Genomic DNA, 17,543 nt, shown 5'->3' on the forward strand with positions numbered 1-17,543 from the left:
ATTAGGAAAAATAAAAAATTGTACTGTGAAAAAAGTTTTAGAAGCATTTGACTTTCCAGTAAAAAAATGTAAAATCACGCACTACAACCAAGGTTTCTTTTTTTACACCGCACAAACAAAACAAGCAGTCTAATCATCCTAAAGGAAAATCTTGGCACATTATTTTTATGATACAATGGATTTATACAAGGGGATAATTATTTTTGTTGAAAAGTTTCTTTAATTAAGATTCACAAAGTTTCCATGGGCATGAACAAAGTTCAAGGCATGCTCCCACTTTAACAATGCTCGTCTATCTCACTTTCACTTTTGTTTTTGAAAAAGTTTTAGGTTCCCCTTTTTATTTTTATTTTTTAAAACTTTATAAAAGCACTCAACAGAAATAAATGTCTCTCTAAAACTTCTTGGTTGTCTCCCTGGCAGCGCTTTCTTTAAAGCCACTAGTAGAATGCCCGTGCGTTGCTACGGGCTACAATACATATAAATAAATCACACAGATGATTAAGGTCATCTTCAAGGTCGAAGGTTATTTCTTCCTCGTACGTCTGGGATTGTTTGGACATCAAACCGGCGCCCGGTAGGCTCTGCAAAATTCAACCGTGTGGACAGTCTGAGCTCCCTAAATCAAGCCCATATGTGGGGAGAAATGTGGTTGTCCGAACTACCCGCCATGCTATCACTAACGCACAGTTCAAATACAAAAAACCCACCCCATGACGCACCCTTCCCATTTCCCGCTTGATTTCATGTCATCGCGGGACATTTCTCGTTGAAGTCTTCTCCTTTAAAACTGGATGGCGTCCACCTTAGCTTGGGCATGGCACCTTGTCTTGTTTGCACCATACTTTCCCACAGACCTAGAAGAGTGATAAACATGTACGTAAAACTCAAAGGAGTTGTTAAAAAACTTAAATAAATGATGTTATCCGGTCGAAGCTGCGCGTTGGTCGTTGGATCTGACTTGATCCAATAGACCATGTGTCCTCCGATTGTCCATAGGCTGTGGGGCCCGCACACCGCTTATCCCCCTTCCTCCTTATCTTCTTCCTCGACACGGATCCCCTTGTCTTTTTGGAAATGGAGGCGTGCCCCCGACCTCTGCATCATGATGATGCATGCGGATCCCCTTGTGCCAATTGTCTTTCTCATTCTCATGGTTGAGGACATGCATGCCTTCAGCTTCGATATCCCCAAATCCCCTCATGACCCCCTCTCGTGAACATGCCGACGACCTCCCTCATCCTTTCTCTATCACTCACTAATCCCATGGCGCTCTCTCCTTTACCACTCCAGGGACCTCCCGCATGCTTCTCCTGCAAATCCCCATGCCCCCCCTCAGGCAGAGGACCGTCACGTGTGCTGGAACCGGCTGTGGAAAAGCTGCGCCCGGCACCTTCGGAAGCTATGACCGGTGCCAGTAGAAGCTGCAACGCATGGAGGTGAGGTCCTGGAGAAAACGATGAGATGTTGAAATTGGCCGTCAAAAAGATGCAACTATTTGCAAGTTTTGCTGGAACATATGCTCATTTTTGCTGCAACACTCGCCAACGTGATGTACATGCTACAACGGGGACATAATTTCCTAGAAAATTTGATGAGTTTTTCTATAACTGGTGCTTGATTTTTCTGTTGCGTAGGCAGACCATGTGACATTGATGCTACAACCTATGACGTTATTTGCTGGAACCCTTGGCGAGTGTTGCTGGAACTGATGCTTGATTTTGTTGTATAGGTAGACCCCGCGACAAGAATGCTATAACTAGCAAAGCAATTTACTGGAATCAGCGACATGATTTGATGCATTGGCGGAGAGGCAATTTGGGCAACTACGACGACATGAGGGTCCGGCAAGGCATGAGATTCAAATGCTCCTTAGGCCTTATACAATGCTAGGTGCCTAGGGTGGTGCTTAGAAAAATAAACCGGGTTTTTCTGAAGCACCGGTGCCTATTTCTAAAGGAGAGGCGTCTAGTTAAGCGTCTACTCTGTACAAATAAGCACCGATGCTTAAGGAATGTCTGGTTTATTTCTCTAAGCACCTTGCATTGTACAAGGCCTCAATGTGCCACACGACATTGTTGCTTCTTTGAACCGGCTCTATGGCGGGAGCTGCAGATGGGGGTTGTAATGACCCGAGATCGACGATCCAGTTGCCTTGCATGTTTTCGTGATAGCCGCATTAACTTTTTGTTTGTTGCATTTATCATAGCATCATTCGCATTGCATCATCCGTTTGTAGTTGCCGCTTCTCTCCTTTTTGTCTCTGTTGCCCTTTCTAAGACCGTGATGACAAGCTGCAACAGGGTGACACCCATGCTGCAAGCCAGACGAGATTAACGACGACTACCAGGGGCAGTTCAACGATGTCGACATGATGCTGCGAGGTAGCCGATGGTGTTGCAAGGTGACAGAGCTATATGGTGCAAGGTGTCCAATCCCGTCCCTCCAGGAATCATCCATGGCGAGCCATCGGTAGCTGCTTCCCTCCTTAGGGTTGAGCTGCGACGAGCAGACCATTTCTTCATGTATGGGACGAAGAAAACATAAATCGGATGGCTATTAGCGGCCAGATCGAACAGTGGTGCGTAAATCAGATGACTAGGCAACGGTAGCGCCGCGAATTTGAGCCAATCGACCGACGCCTAGCAGCCACCAAACCTAAAGCTAGAAAATGTGTTGTCACATCTTGATTAAGCATTAATTAAGTTGCAGCTATAACAAGGTGAACGTTTGTTCATCATTTTACCCAAATATAGTATTATTTATAAAGGATGGTAACCCGTTTGTTGAGATCGATTGTAGTAAATGGCCCATCCAGCTGTCTACAGATGAAGCTTCGATAATTCACTTTTTTCTCGAAGTTCTAGGGAGCACAAGCATTTCCATGTTTGCTTCCCTCTAGTGAAGCTGAAGGTAATGGCCTTGCATTGAATATTCAAACACTTGAAGTTTTTTTATTCCCACAAGTACCCGATGATGTTCTTATTTTTATTCAACACCATTCACATTTTTGCACCTAGCAACCCTGGCAATGGGTGTCAGGTACAATGACGAAAATGGTGGGAGAATTTAACCTTTAATCCAAATTTACACCATTTTCTAATTGTTCTCACATTTGAGCAAACCAAACTAATACTGACAACACATATGATTTTTTTAAACACATATGAAATTATGAAATGATTTAGAACATTTTTTATAAGCAAAGATTAAATAGAGTCATAGGCTATCATATTGTTGAAATAACACTTCTGGAAATCAATAAACGAAATAATTGTACATCAGTCTCCGCGAGTCTCACATAGACCATCTCATATATCCCCAGTTCGTGTCAAATAATGAGATCATCATCAAGATATATCTTCCTGCTATATATCACAAATGGTTGTAAATCAATAGTAATTATGCGTAAGCATGCATTAGATCAATACTCAGGATGTAGTAGAACTTAGTGGTAAATCAATAAATAAAATGTGTATACGCATGAGAGAACATTAGAAGTGTATCTAAGCATAACATGTGCAGGTCACATACCAATAATAGACATAGTCAGCGCTGGGAGAATCCACTAGATCTTTAACCAACAGAAATCAAGCTACCCTCATCCTCTAGCCGACTGTCATCCCATAACCAGCACCCCGTCATGAATATCAGTGCTTCCTTTCGTATCCTTCCCAAGCCTTGTTCTTTCACATTTTCTTGTAGTGATTCCTCCGAACAAATATCTAACCGCACATGCTTGTGCTAGTGCTGCTCGCGTCATGTTCTCCTAGAATCCATTTATGTAGGTCAAAATATTCCATTACCAAAAATACTGGACACTGAAGATTTGCATTACCAATATCGTACTTATTACAGACATTCATGTGGGATTGGAAGAAAATTCAAATTGCCTTTAATTTAGACAAGGGTAATTCAAATTACCTAAATAGTCCCAGGAGACAAATCGTCCACAGTCCAGGAAGTAGCGTGTATGTGTACTGGGCCTTTGGTGCACGACTGCGTCAGTTGGGGCCTCACGTGCTGCCTGGCACAGTCCTGCACTAACGAACTTTTGATGTTTCCCTCATCCAATGTTGTGAACATGACTCAAAGTTTTTTGTTCTTCGACCACTAATCAAGTTTAGAACTGGTCCAACAATTTCATGTTGAGATCTGAATATAAAAAGACATGATGCCACATGGAAATATCATAGCCACCGAAGTGTAGCACTTATGAGTGCATGAAACCACTTTGGTGAAACAAATACAATCATGCTTAGAATTAGGGAGCCAAGACGACTTCGAAAAATAAAAGAAACAATTAACTCGGCAGTGCTCACATTAGTGGTGTAGTCCCACGACATGGATGCACTGCGGAAAGGGATAGGTGCTACCGGCGCCAGCTAGAGGCAGACCGAAGTGAAGGGTACCATGGCAGCAAAACATGGGCTGAGAGGACGAGCACATGCCTCTGCCTCATTGCTGATCTTAGGCATCCCTGATTTCTCCATTACACAACCAGGGATAAGTTCTATCAAATTACATATCACTATGGCTGGGAGCTGGTGTCACCATGGCTTGTCCAAATCAAGCGCCTAGTTCTTTTAGATTGGAAAGACAACAAACTGAAGAGTTACTGCAGCATCACCCTGCAAATCACACTTGTTTTGTGGATTGTGGGATCCATAAACCCTTGGGAGGTTCGAACTCTGGGGTGCGTGCGGAGATCTCAACCTACCCAGCCTGCCTACTCGCAATCCTCCTAAGCCTAGCGCGTCAAGCTCAAAGGGAAAAAGAGACGCGACAGTTTTATCCTGATTTAGGCCACCGTTGTGGTGTAATACCCTACTCCAGCGTTTTGGTGGATTGCCTTAAAGGGCTGAGGATGAGCTAGTACAGTGGATGAACAATCCTCAGGAGGTGAGGTGTTTTTATTTTAACACCTGAAGTTTTTTTATGCCCACAAGTACCCAATGATGTTCTTATTTTTATTCAACACCATTATTTTTGCACCTAGCAACCCTAGCAATGGGTGTCGGGTACAATGACGAAAATGGTGGGAGAATTTAACCTTTAATCCAAATTTACACCATTTTCTAATTGTTGTCACATTTGAGAAAACCCAACTAATACTGACAACACATATGATTTTTTTAAACAGATATGAAATTATGAAATGATTTAGAACATTTTTTATAAGCAAAGATTAAATAGAGTCATAGGCTATCATATTGTTGAAATAACACTTCTGGAAATCAGTAAATGAAATAATCGTACATCAGTCTCCACGAGTCTCACATAGACCATCTCATATATCCCCATTTTGTGTCAAATAATGAGATCATCGTCAAGATATATCTTCCTGCTATATATCACAAATGGTTGTAAACCAATAGTAATTATGTGTAAGCATGCATTAGATCAATACTCGGGATGTAGTAGAACTTAGTGGTAAATCAATAAATAAAATTTGTATACGCATGAGAGAACATTAGAAGTGCATCTAAGCATAGCACGTGCAGGTCACATACCAATTTAGATATATTAAAACTGAACACTAAGCCAGCCCTCTCAGGCCATCAACGTTTTTGGCCATTAGATTTCACGTTTAATTAGTTTCTGGCCGTCAGATCTATGTCGAAGCAATAGTTTACAGCGCAGTGGGCTGACTGTCCTAACAGGCTGCTATTCTGAAAACTTTTTGAAGGCCCGTGGTTGAATGGGCTTTGTATGGTCTGCAAGCCCATTTAGGTACAGGCCGCTAAGCCACTCGCTCGAGGGGCTCGATGCAGAGAAGAAAGATGTCCCCTCTCCCCGACTTCTCATCTCTCTCCCACGATGTGTGCACCGCCGCCAGGTCCGTTCTCATCTGGTTAATCTGAACGGGCATATTTTCTTTCTGCTCTACCTCAGGAGACCTCCTCCCCTGAGCGCCCCCCTCCCTCAGGAGACCTCCTCCCCGACCTCTCGTTTTCTCTACCGACGGCCGACGTGGTGGTGTACCGCCGCCGTCACGGCGCTGAAACCGGCGAGATCCTGCGTCCCCATCGTGGCCCAGATTCCCTATGCCACCAGTACACCGAACACCTCAAGGTACCCCGACCCCCCACCCCCGCCCGCGGCGTCCGCCGATCTCCCCTTTCCGTGGCGCAAATTTGTGCGTTTGTTCTGTGTAGGCGGCTGGTTTGCGCTACTATTTTTGGGGGCGATCGGGCGCATCCTGATGACACAGCGACACATATGTGGGTGTTAAGCCCAGGTCTTGATCGGTTCTGGTGAGAAAAAATTGTATCCAGGAGATCGGGATATGATTTGGGGATGAGGACTGTTGGGGAACATTAGTTGCCGAATCTTATTCCATAGTTTGTGGTGTTAGATTTGCAGCCGGAGAAGAAATAAAGGCCATGACCTTGTGCGAGGAAAACCCTTTTCTGCAGGCTTGATAAATAATTTATATCCTGAATTGGGACTTCCTGTTTTAAACAGTAATTTATGTTTGACTACTTGCTGGTACAATGTAGTATGTTTGTACTAATACATGTTGTTGTTGATTTCGACTCGCAGATTCGTATGTGAAAGGAGGTGCATGGGAGAAAAGATGCCAGAGTTGCGTAGTGGAGTGTGATAATATATTCAAGTCAAGGAAAGTTGTGGTGACCAACACGATTATCCATCACGTCCAGCGGGGACGCTGCAAGAATCATGGCCCCCATGTGTGCTATTGTCCAACACAGCCGCTGCCCTTTCACACTACCTCCACGCCGGTTGTGTTTTCCCTACAAGTACATCTCGCTTCTCTCCTGCAATATTACTAGGCTGGAGATGGGTGTCATGGCTTCAGAGGCGTCAACATTGACTGCAAATACATTCTGAAAATTGAATTGTTTGAAATTCTTAGTATATGCAATTCTGTAAATTGTATCTGTATGTATGTGAAGGTCTTTTCAAAATGGAGCAGAAAGAAAAGAACAGAGCTTTTGATTTAGCTTAGTAGAGAAAGACTGAAACACATTTCATTTATATCACAGGAATGGATGCCTTGGTGTCTGCATTTTATTCCGAGGAGAAAACACATCCAGAGAAAAAACAAGAATGAGTTGTCTAACTAGGTTAGCTATCCACCTATGTATTTCTCTTTTTATTCTATGTATTCATTACTCATTTCAGTTACTCTTCATCTCTTAAATTATTATAGAAACAAATATCTTTTTGGGCTGTTGTGTGCAAATCATATTTGAAGTTTCCATGCACAACGAGGACGATTATGTGCCTCTTTTAAGTCATCCACGGTCAGATTCATTCTTGTCTTGGCTCTTACTTGGGCAAAAACTGGAATATCCTCTTTGGGAATGATGTTAGTCAGAAACTCAATATTAATTTTGCACTTTAAGAAAGAGTCAAGTTTGTTATGTAGCATTATATTTGGCTCAGATAGTTCTTGGATGCCTTCCACGGGTCGATGGGACGTTTTGCTCACCTTGCAAAAGTAAAGCAATGAAGAAATTTGTAAGGTGGGAACACTCGAATCTCAGAGGTAAGTGTGCCATGCTCTCCCTCTTGCGATATCGAAACTGGTTGCTCATGTGATTTTAGAAAATTATAATTCAAGCATGGATGAAGCTTTGGCATAAAGGATGCCACTTATAAGCTACAAAGCAGGAGGGCTTAATTGCTTAACTAACAAGGTTTATTTATACATCTTAAGGTGGATTCAACTTACAAACCTCACAGAATGATCCCCAGCTGCTAGAGGTTTAATTCATCAGATATTTCCCTAACTGATCGGCGCTAAATTTATGTTAATCTATCATTACAAAATGCTTTCTTCTTCTTTTTTTCCAGTCTGCATGCTTTGTTAATTTATGACTTTTCCAAGATGGCAAGAGCCTCTAACTTTTCTAATTGCTCTCATGGTTGCTTTCCCTTTTGACGAATCGTATGTGTGATGTGTCTTATCATTCTCAATCTTCTTATATCACATTTTTTGTGACTCGGCTGTTGCATCCTGGAAAGTTTGTGTAAACTGAGCTAACCATTGATATATATATATATATATATATATATATATAACAAATTTTTCCTACTACCGGGTGTAGTTACTCCCACTTTTGTTTCATACGTTCTAGGTAGTATCTATCATATTGAAGAGTATGTACGCGTAGTATGTAGTATATAAAAATGTTTAGGTAGTATGTATACTACCTTTTTGGTAGTATGTACCATATTTTGTGCATACTCTATTTAATGTACAAATATGTACGTATTTCACAAATACAATAAAACTATGAGCTCACTTGCAATTTTTTCATATAACTCGCTTTGGAGTATCTTAGATATAGTATATGAACACACTAAAAATAATATATTAGAGTATATACTACCACATGGTAGTATATGAGAAATGGGTGTAGCTACACCCGGTAGTAGGATGCATTTTCCCTATATATATATATATATATATATATATATATATATATATATATCGTACATAGCTGAGGCGATTCTACGTGTTGGCTGTGGGGTCATCTGACCCACAGCCTTTTGCATAAAACAGCCTAAAACACTGTATACTTACTATTCATTGTGAAGATTTTTTTCGAAAAATTAGCTATGACCCCACAGATACTTGAGGCTGGCTTCTCCGCTGGTACATAGTTACTTTAAGCCTCCCTGCAAAAAACAAACAACAGTTACTTTAAGCCATATGCAAGCCATTCTTACATGGAATGTTCTGGTTTTATCACTTTGTATTGTCCATCGATGAATTGAACCATGCAAATGTCTTCAGATTGTTTCATGGGCGAGCCCAAGTTCATGACTAACATGTTGTCCCACTAGCACATCATGAGCCCACTCATAAGAAAATATTAAGCCTTTGTGAGAAATACCAGAGCACATTTACAAGTGAACTACTTGTTGCTCTTCGCTTTACTGGTCATGTAGAAACAACTCTCTTTGGTCTGACTCTCTTATGCCTAGAAACTATTTCAGCCATGTGTAGGATTACCAGTAAGGGTAGGGGCACAATAGTTCTTTTTATTTCAATAGAAGTCATATGAGCTACGATCATCTTTGTTTGTTTTTGAAAGATCTAATATAATAGTGATTAGTAAATATGCATGTCTTTTCAGATGAGATTGCTTGATGCTATATAGTTTTACTCTCTTAATGTAGACTGGATGCATACTTTCATCAGTTGAACCAATTACTCATGGAAGGAATAAAAGATCCAAGCTAGGAAGGCATGTTTCAAAGGCACAAGCATAAGTCTTGGAATAATTGCTATTGGTGGTTAAAAAATTCATGTATGTCGATGTGATGTCTATGAAAGATGTTAAATCTGCTTGATGTATATGTCTAATCTTTATGTTGGCGAACAGGTGGATGTTGACTACATTAACATTTCCTTGTGTTGCCTTATTAGTGTATGCCAAAAGATGCAAATCGTGTGGAAATGCAAGAACATGAGCTTCTGTTCTTTGCTTTCTTTTTGGTTGCACAAGCTTGATGTTATTATCTCTCACATAACTCTACTTTGTTTTCTTGTTTGTGGCTTTGTACTATATAGGCCACTTATGTGAACATATCTCTTTTTGCATCGTGTTCATGTCAACATGTGCCGCATGAGAACTCATGCCATTTTTTGTCATGTTGGAGCACTAAAAGTAACATTACCTTTGAATTTAGTGATCAAGTAATATGTATATTTGCAAAACTTCCTATTGTTATATTGTCAAAATAGATGAGCGCGGCAACGCGCGCCATCAACGATCTAGTAATAGACATAGTCAGCGTCGGGAGAATCCACCAGATCTTTAACCAACAGAAAGCTAGCTACCCTCATCCTCTAGCCGACTGTCATCCTATAACCAACACCCCGTCATGAATATTAGTGCTTCCTTTCATATCCTTCCCAAACCTTGTTCTTTCACATTTTCTTGTAGTGATTCCTCCGAACAAATATCTAACCGCACATGCTTGTGTTAGTGCTGCTCGCATCATGTTCTCCTAGAATCCATTTATGTAGGTCAAAATGTTCCGTTACCGAAAAATACTGGACACTGAAGATTTGCATTACCAATATCATACTTATTACAGACATTCATGTGGGATTGGAAGAAAATTCAAATTGCCTTTAATTTACACAAGGGTAATTCAAATTACCTAAGTAGTCCCAGGAGACGCATCGTCCACAGTCCAGGAAGTAGCATGTATGTGTACTGGGCCTTTGGTGCACGACCGCGTCGGTTGGGGCCTCACATGCTGCCTCGCACAGTCCTGCACTAATGAAATTTTGATGTTTCCCTCCTCCAAAGTTGTGAACATGAGTCAAAGTTTCTTGTTCTTCGACCACTAATCAAGTTTAGAACTGGTCCAACAATTTCATGTTGAGATCTGAATAGAAAAAGACATGATGCCACATGGAAATTTCATAGCCACCCAAGTGTAGCACTTATGAGTTCATGAAACCACTTTGGTGAAGGAAAAAAAGAACACTGCTAGCAGTACATGAAGGAGCAAGCATAATTGAAACAAATACAATCATCCTTAGAATTAGGGAGCCAAGACAACTTCGAAAAATAAAAGAAACAATTAACTCGGAAGTGCTCACATTAGTGGTGTAGTCCCACGACATGGATGCGCTGCGAAAAGGAATAGGTGCTACCAGCACCAGCTAGAGGCGGACCGAAGTGAAGGGTACCATGGCAACAAAACATGGGCTGAGAGGATGAGCACATGCCTCTGCCTCATTGCTGATCTTAGGCATCCCTGATTTCTCCATTACACAACCAGGGATAAGTTCTGCCAAATTACATATCACTATGGCTGGGAGCTGGTGTCACCATGGCTTGTCCAAATCAAGCGCCTAGTTCTTTTAGATTAGAGAGACAACAAACTGAAGAATTACTGCAACATCACCCTGCAAATCAAACATGTTTCTTGTTTTGTCGGATTGTGGGATCCGCAAACCCTTGGGAGGTTCGAACTCTGGGGTGAGTGCGGAGATCTCAACCTATCCAGCCTGCCTACTCGCGATCCTCCTAAGCCTAGCGCGTCAAGCTCAAAGGGAAAAAGAGACGCGATAGTTTTATCCTGGTTCGGGCCACCGTTGTGGTGTAATACCCTACTCCAGCGTTTTGGTGGATTGCCTCGATGGGCTGAGGATGAGCTAGTACAGTGGATGAACAAGCCTCAGGAGGTGAGGTGTTCTTGAGCTGGTGCGGCGTATGCTAGCTCTACTTGTTCTGATCCCCGTCCCCTTTTATGGTGGTGGCTAGTCCTACTTATAGTGGCCTTGGTCCTCTTCCCAAATATGAGCGGGAAGGGATTCCACAATGGCCGGATTTGAAAGGGGACAAGTAGTACAGTCTATCCTGACAAAAGTAGTCTTCGCCTGTGAAAAGCCTCTGGTCGTGACGCTGCGGTGGGCTCATCGATGACCTCCATCCTGCCGTCCTGGCGGTCTTGGTCTCGTTGCACCAGAATGGAAACCTTTGGCTGATTCCTCGGGACACCGCACCTGTGTCCTGCCTCCTTTGCACCGAAGAGGAAACCTGCGCTCTGCGCCCGCCTGGCCTTGGTCGTCATGGCTCACGTCAGCTAAGCCTCGTGAGGTAACCTGCATAGAACTCACCGCCCCTTAGGAGCCAGCATGAGGAGGCAGGTCCCCTCGGGGGTCTTGGCGCTGTCCGCCTTGCGAGGCTTGGCTCCTCGCGAGGGTCTTGTGTTGTTGATGTTGAAGCTGGGCCGTACCAGGCCGTCGATGGAGCCACGTGGTGGGCCGCAGGCAGGCAGGGCTAGATACCCCTGAATCCAGGACGCCGATAGTAGCCCCCGGGCCCAAGGCGTGCTCGGACTTGGCTTCCAGGCGAAGCCGAAGGGCAAGTGCGGAGTGCCACGGACCCTAACCGCCTGCGGCCTTGATGACGTGTGGCGATTGATGGGACGTGGGCGACTCCGGTTCCCCACGCTGCCTCGGCAACTGCTCGACTTGACTGGTCGATGCGGCACGCAGAAGGTCATGATGGTGCGAGGTCGTGGAGGCCGGCGGTTGGCCTCCCTTGGCTATAAATGCAAGGGAGGGGCCGAGCCCCCGCCCATCTCTCCTTCATCTTGTTCTCGCCTGCTTTTCTCTTCTCAATCTTGCTCCCATGGCGTCGCCGAAGAGGTTTTCGGCAGCCGAGAAAGGAAAGGCATCCAAGGAGGGGCCAGCCTCTCCTCGTCCCAAGAGGGGCCGCGGCCGTCCCCGCAAGCAGCCTGCGGTCCCTCTGGCAACTTCTAGGGGGCGTGGGCGCGTGCCCCCAGAAGCGGCGTTACTCTAGGCGCCCGCGATGGCACCTCTTCCCGCAGCGAGGGCCACCGGCTTCGGAGAAACCCCCATGATGAAGGGAGGCACGCCGTGATCGTGCGCCCGCCTCGGCCGTGCTTTTCCTCGCTGGACGTGCTCCCTGAGTTTGTGGTGTGGTCGGAGAGCCCGGCTGGCACCTCGCTCCGCCTCCCGCGCTTCTTCTCTGGCGAGCTTCCTTCTTCGGGGCCCAACGGTCTCTGGCTGCAGGCTGACGGTTGCTGCAGCAGGGCTTCGTGGGTTGGTACCAAGGTCACCGCCTCCAGCAGCGTGGTCCTGACCCGCGGCTGGTAGACCTTCGCCCGCGCGCATGGCCTAGGCGGAAGGTGTACCCTCCACTTCAAGTACGACAACCTGGCGACCCTCTATGTGAGGGTGTTCAGGGAGGACGGCCGTCGCATGGGGTGCTTCCTAGAGGATGGTAGCGACGACGATGGTGGCGACGACGAGCTTGGTCTTGGCGACGCGTGCTCCTCCTCCCGCGACGGCAATTCGTTCTCAAATGAGAGCTCGAGCAGTGGCGGCTACGACCGTCCCCCGCGTCGTCGTGCTCGGGTCGAGGATGTCGGGGGTTCGTCCCGCTGTAGTGCTCCAGTGAAGCTGGGGAGGAGCCCGTCGTGAAGCTGGGAGCCGGCGAACTTGGACTCAAGGCCGACGGCCCCAGGTCACCTATGGGAGAACTGGTGGAGCATCGGGTCACCTTGAGGCGCTACTTCAGGATGCGGCGCTGGTGCCGAGCTCATACGCCTTCGGGCCCTCTTTGTTTAGCCTTTCCTTTCTCCTGTAATTCGAAAAAAATAAAGATGTACCTTGCGGGGGCGTGTAATGAACTGTGGATGTTATGCCCTTTATGCTATAATCGCCATCTTGATGCTGTGCTGTAATGTTTGCGATTTGAGTGAGTTAAGGTAGGAAAGCTTAGCTTGGTATGTGCAGTCGTTTTCTGCCTCACGAGAACCTGACCTCAGGTACTTGACGCCCCCCTCCTCAGGGAGCCTTGGGCGCAGTCCCCGAAAGATATGCCGTGAGCTCTCAGGAGCCTCGGCAGGGCAGAGTTGTCCTTTGAAGGAAGAGAAAACTTGTCGAGCGGCTCACTCCCCCTTACGCGAGCCCCCTGCCACATATTAGCTCGGGACCTGATGCATGGCGTCGCGCTGCCCGGGGGGCACGGACATGAGGGGTGCTGGTGCCCGTGGACTTGATTGAGGGCTCCTCGCGAGGATGAAGCCGAAATACTAGTGTTCGGTGCGGTGCGTGCGCGAAAAGGCAAGCCCAGGGCGCACACACCTACCTAGCCCCACACACGAGGCGCACGAGAAGAAGTGGCGGGCGACTGCCACCTCTCTCATGCCCTTAGGCCAAAAAACAGCTTAGGAGAAGGAAACAGCTCGAGGAAACAGTGTTTGAGAATACCAAATCCATTGAAAGATTACTAAAAAACTGCAAGCAGCTTCAGAAAGGAAATGAACAGCCGCGTCCGGCACCTAATCTAGTCTTCTCACCAGCACGGAGCTAAGTGCTGACACTAAGATGTGGGAGGGAGCCCCCATGAGGCCCCAGGGCGGCTCTCAGGAGACTCCGGGGCGTGTACAACCCCACTCATTATTACGTGAGAGTGTCACGAGCGGAGACCTTCATAGGCCGGAGCCTTGCTTCACATGCCGGAGCCTTTCTTTAGGGGTAGAACTTCCGGAGGTGCTGGATGTTCCAGGCGTTCTTGATGGGGACTCCGTCCTGTGTCTCCAGGCGCGCGGCGCCAGGCCTGGAGACACGGGCAATCCTAAACGGGCCCTCCCACATGGGAGAGAGCTTGTGCAACCCCTTCCTGGAGAGCACCCTCCTCAGGATGAGGTCTCCCACCTCTAACGTCCTGCAGCGGACGCTGCGGTAGTGGTACGGCCGCAACGCCTGCTGGTATCTCGCCGCTCGGAGCGAGGCTTGACGGCGACATTCCTCCTCCAGCACGAGATCCATCCCCCATGTGGCATCCTGCTGCGTCTCATCGAACGCCAGGATCCACGCAGAGCGATGCTTGACCTCGTGAGGGAGAACCGCTTCTGCTCCGTAGACGAGGAAGAACGATGTTTCTCCTGTTGGCTTGGTCGCGGTGGTGCGGATGGACCACAGCACGGACTGCAGCTCGTCGAGCCAGCCCCTGCTGCAGGCTTCGAGCTTCTTCTTGAAGGTCCGGGTCTTGAGGCCCCTAAGGACTTCCGCATTGGCCCTCTCAGCTTGTCCATTGCTCTGTGGGTGGGCTACTGAGGTGTAGCAGATCTGCGTTCCAAGGTTAGCACAGTATGTTTTGAAAAGGTTGCTGGTGAACTGCGAGTCGTTGTCGGTGATGATGCAATTGGGGACCCCAAACTGGCTCACGATTCCCTTGATGAACTTGACAGCCGATCCAGCTGGGATGGTGCCCACAGCCTCTACCTCTGCCCACTTGGTGAACTTGTCGATGCCGACGTAGAGGTATCGGTAGCCCCGTGGAGCTTGAGGGAACATTCCCAAGATGTCCAGCCCCCAAACCGTGAACGACCACGTGAGCGGGATCGTCTGGAGGCCCTGTTGTGGCACCCCGGCTCAGAGAAAACCGGAACGCCCCGTATTCCAGCCCAGAGATCGAGGAGAAGTCTTGTGGAATACGGCACTGCTTAGCATAGAACAAACCAGCTTTCTATTATTACACGAATATGATTACAAGGTCTCCGATATTACAATGAATAACATCGGCACGGCGACACTACGCCATCCTCAGTTGCTTTATGCAAGCAGCAGAACAACTCGAAGCAGCGAAATAACTCTTGCAGTGGAACAACGAAGACGGTGGTGAACTCCACTCTGTAGGGACTCTGGCTGGAACGCTTATCCTAGCTTGCACGAACGCGAACCACAACAAGCAATCAATCAAATCCGGCATGACCTTCAAGCTGGCATGACACACCAGGTCAGTACATTGAATGTACTTGCAAGCTCACAATAACCAAAAGCATTCAAGACAAACAACAACATAGCAATTACCGGTTAAGTAGAGATTAACTTGATATCATTAGAATAACATGGCATCATCAACATATACATGTTACAGCTAACTCAACCTGAACATCGCATGAGCATATTAATCCGACAATACTAGCATGCAACATAATGACACTATCATGCACTACTATCTGCTCGGTTACCTTGTAACCAACACATGCATCACTTACCAACGTCGGACATCGCACGATCATCTCAGGATCAAATCAAGCTTGGTATAAACAATACCGTAGTAATCCATAAACGGCCACAAGGAGCTTGATCTTTACCCATGACTCTCGTACAACATCACGAATATACAACGACTCGGTATCCTCGATACCACCGTGATCCTTACGGCGATCACAACCACGACCAACACTTAGTCTCAAACTGTGATCCTTACAGCGATCACAACCCGACCAATACATGGCCAGTGATCCTTACGGCGATCACAACCCGACCACTACATGGCCCGTGATCCTTACGGTGATCACAACCTGACCAACACTTGGCCAACTTATCTCACTATTATTAAGCACATTATTCTTATTACTGTTGACTCATGGTGTGACCTTCTCTCAACCTAGGCCCTTATCCGCGGGCGCGACTATCGATAGATTAAAAACACTCTGCAGAGGTTAGTACACTGTACCCACACTACGGAACCCATGGCCTCACTCTCCCATCCGAGTGGACCAACAGTGTTCCGACAAAACCGATCTATTGTCATGACACTCTCCCGGCCCTTCCGACTCAGACCCCACCGGGCTAGTGCTGGGTGGCCCCGTGTCTACCTCCAGACACCTTGACCACCGTCGTGGCCTGATCCACTCTGGGACCCTTGCACAAAATCAAATCAAAACTGGGCACACAAGGTTATGCTCCGCCTACCTGATCAGGGTAGCACGCGCCCATAACCTTCCCTCGTTGGAGGCACCGAGGAGGCACAACAATAGACCCAGTTAGGACCGTCCCATACCGGTAAGCGTGGTTGCGCTGGTTAGCATCGATTCAACAACACCATGACTCAGCCAACAGGTGTTCAAGTTCAATTTAATCCGGTTAACTTGAATGCAAATATGCTGAGCCATGATAAAATAACATGATGCCAACTATAATACATGAACATGATATCAACATCACCATGAGAGTATCACATAACTTTCCACCATATCAACAATAACTCATATCCACTGAGCATGGCATACCGATTAGCATGATCATCTCCAACATCAACATGTACTACTAACCAGCATAAACATATGAAAGATAATACTAGCAGGTATAACATGATCACAGAGTATAAGACAACATAGCATAACAGTGAACATGCAAATCTAAACTTCACCGGAACAACGATAACCATCTTTTCAACAAACAAACATTTATTAAATATTCACGTTGAAAACTATGGCAACTGCATGACTATCATGCAAGTGGGTATTGTGGCTTGCCTGGGGATTAAGAAAACACCGGGGAGAAGTGCGGTGAAGCCGCGAAAAGATTCGCCGGAAATCATTCTCTCTCGGAGGGGGCTGAATAAGGGCAAGGGCATAAAGGTCATTTTCACAGGGTGAAACCAAAGTGAAAGTGTGACCAACAGAACGGGCTCGACGAAACAAAGAAGTGAGCGTAGGTTTCACCTCATTTGGAGTTACGGTTAAAAAGTTATAAGAGTTTTTCTGCCAGGGACCTATCTGTAAAAATTTATTTTACAGTCTGGGCCAAAACAGAAAAATGGAAAACATATTTCAGGGTTTACGCTTCCACTTACGCTGACGTGGCGGTGCACTGGTCAAAAGGCAGAGGCGGGGCCGGGCGTCAGGGTCGCCGACAGGTGGGGCCGCAGGGCCCACGCGCAGGGTCAACGCCCACCTGGCTCCTGTCTTCTTCTTCGCGCGTGCCCGACGGAGCAGAGCAGGGGCGCGGCTCCGGCGACGAGCCCCGGCGACTCCGGCCACCGTTGCCGGCGCTTCGGGCACCGACGAGCTCGGGGAAGAGTGCCGCGTCCATCTAGGCTGGACACGGATGCCGAGGAGGACCGAAGCGACGAGGACATGGACTCCGGCGGAGATGGCTTTGGGTGGGGTTGGGCATCGTGGACAGGGTGGCTCCGGCGAGGGGGTGACGGCAGGGGGAGGATCGCCGGAGTGAGGGGGTCTCACTGGTGGTGGAAGAACGATGAGGGAGGGCTCGG

At 46.7% G+C, this 17,543-nt stretch overlaps 1 long non-coding RNA gene across 8 annotated transcripts; it reads left to right on the forward strand.

Moving 5' to 3' along the window:
* Positions 1–5,781: 5,781 nt before the first annotated feature.
* LOC119307687 lies at positions 5,782–9,468 on the forward strand. Of its 8 annotated transcripts, none has more exons than XR_005149486.1 (4): positions 5,846–6,075; positions 6,547–6,764; positions 7,011–9,287; positions 9,363–9,468. It is a non-coding gene; the product is annotated as an uncharacterized LOC119307687 (long non-coding RNA). The 8 variants fall into 8 exon arrangements; XR_005149485.1 differs by having other exon boundaries at positions 7,011–7,516; positions 7,688–9,468; XR_005149484.1 differs by having other exon boundaries at positions 7,011–7,516; positions 9,157–9,468.
* The last annotated feature ends 8,075 nt before the right edge of the window (positions 9,469–17,543 follow it).

Source organism: Triticum dicoccoides, chromosome 5B (assembly GCF_002162155.2).
Source record: "Triticum dicoccoides isolate Atlit2015 ecotype Zavitan chromosome 5B, WEW_v2.0, whole genome shotgun sequence".
NCBI lineage: Eukaryota > Viridiplantae > Streptophyta > Magnoliopsida > Poales > Poaceae > Triticum > Triticum dicoccoides.